The following is a 2,500-nucleotide window of genomic DNA, read 5'->3' on the forward strand; positions in this document are numbered from 1 at the left end:
TCTGCTTTATCGTCTACTTTACTCTAAATGGGACCATAATTTATCAAATGAACATCATGCTGTGTTGAAGATAGGAAAGTGTTTACTGAGCTACTAAATGAAATGATATTATTAAATGTATAATAATATATTAAATGATTAAGTATATTAAATGATGACTTCTATACAATCGGACTTCTTTTAACAACTATAGTCTGCAGAAACAGGTGAGTCATATAACCCCCCCCCCACACACACACACACACACACACATACACGGTTGTCATGGACGGTGAAATTTGCTATAGAGACCAAAAGTACCCGGCTGTAAACATGTTTATTTCTGCTGTAAAGTCGGGCATTGTCACATGGGGGTGAATGGGGGATGACTCCCTTTTGGAGCCAGCCTCTCAAGTGGCCATTCAAGAAACTGCAGCTTAATTTTTCCCCTAACTGAAGGTTGGTGCTTGATAACATGTGTTTTCACGCATGTTGGTTTATGGGCATGTGCATAATATATATTTCTATACCTGTATGCATGTGTGTGTGGTCCTGTGTATACGCGCGTGTGTGTGTGTGTGTGCACGTGCACGTGCACGCCTGACACTGCAGTCGCCACTCTGCACGCCACTCCATGTATTCTTCAGCTCTGTTAATAGCTAGCTGCTGGAGCAAAATAATTGTCATTTTCCAGCCAGTGGGTCTAAAGTCATACAACATAATGAAATGTATAAAAAAGAGGGGGAGATGGCAGACAGGAGGCATGCTAAATCAAATGTAGAGAGATGTGAATAATTTAAATCACAGGAAGGCGAGAGGAGGAGGAGGAGGAGGAGGAGGAGGAGGAGGTGGTGCAAATGGAAAGACGGTGAAAAGTATCATTTAGGTTGACAGCGCTATGTGCTAATGTGTGTGCTTCTATGAGACCGGCGCAATATGCAGGGTAATGGTGGATAGAGAAATACATATGAATCTATTGAGGGGGGGGGGGAGTCTGCGCCAAAATGATGATTAAGCAACTACAGATTTCAGGACTTGAGTTGATTAATTGATTGATTGATTGATCGTCCGATTGATTTGCTCGCCTGCCTGCACGCGCTCACCCGAGGGTCCTGCATTCCCCCGCCCGGTGCTTCAGCTGGCAGGTGTGTCTGTAACTAACACATTAACCAAAGCAGGCCAGAGTGCTCGGTGTCCTCAGCCTGTCATCTACGCTCCACAGACAGAGAAAGGTAGAAAATAGCAGAGGAGAAGGGAGGGAGGGGGGGAATACAGGGAGAATTAAGAGGTGGATGAGAGAGGAAGAGGAGGAGAGGGAGGTCAGTGAGGAGGAAGAGGAAGGGGAGGAGACTGTGTTATGGAGGGTAATGAGGGAGGTGTGGAGGGGCAGTGAGCACAACTCAGGCCCACCTTGTCAAAGACAGCACACACACACACACACACACACACACACACACACACAAACACGAACAATCCAACAATCTAAGTCTGACCCCATTTTTCATTTTAGCCATTCCCTTTTTTATCATTATTCATTTTGGATTGAAAAATGCAAAATTGACATTGAGAATTAAAATTGAAAAACGGGAAGCAGGTGGTCCATTCAAGGTCCATTTCAAGGTACGCCCATTTCAACTGTACTTTAGTACCCTGACCTCATCATACTGTATTAACTCAAGCAGTATTCTAGAAAACATATTGAGCTTGGATATTTCTAGACATGTCATAACTAGGTCATATTTGGAACACATATGTACATGACAAAAATCAGATGTATCTGGTATATGACAGCATGTTCTCAGCATGTATATTGAGTGCCTACAGGATGTGAGCAGATATGGTGCAGGTCAACCAAACTCACAATACATGTCTGCATCAGAGACGCCCCGTATCAAATCTCAGAGATATCCAGTCATAATGTTTCTGGATTCTGCCCCTCTTTGCCCAGTGCAGGACTGTGGACATGAGACAGAGGCAGGACTGTGGACATGAGACAGAGGCAGGACTGTGGACACGAGACAGAGGCAGGACTGTGGACACGAGACAGAGGCAGGACTGTGGACACGAGACAGAGGCAGGACTGTGGACACGAGACAGAGGCAGGACTGTGGACACGAGACAGAGGCAGGACTGTGGACACGAGACAGAGGCAGGACTGTGGACACGAGACAGAGGCAGGACTGTGGACACGAGACAGAGGCAGGACTGTGGACACGAGACAGAGGCAGGACTGTGGACACGAGACAGAGGCAGGACTGTGGACATGAGACAGAGGCAGGACTTTGGACACGAGAGAGAGGCAGGACTGTGGACACGAGACAGAGGCAGGACTGTGGACATGAGACAGAGGCAGGACTGTGGACACAAGACAGAGGCAGGACTGTGGACACGAGACGGAGGCAGGACTGTGGACATGAGACGGAGGCAGGACTGTGGACATGAGACGGAGGCAGGACTGTGGACATGAGACAGAGGCAGGACTGTGGACATGAGACAGAGGCAGGACTGTGGACATGAGACA

Source organism: Poromitra crassiceps, assembly GCF_964638095.1.
Source record: "Poromitra crassiceps genome assembly, chromosome: 28".
Classification (NCBI taxonomy): Eukaryota; Metazoa; Chordata; class Actinopteri; order Beryciformes; family Melamphaidae; genus Poromitra; species Poromitra crassiceps.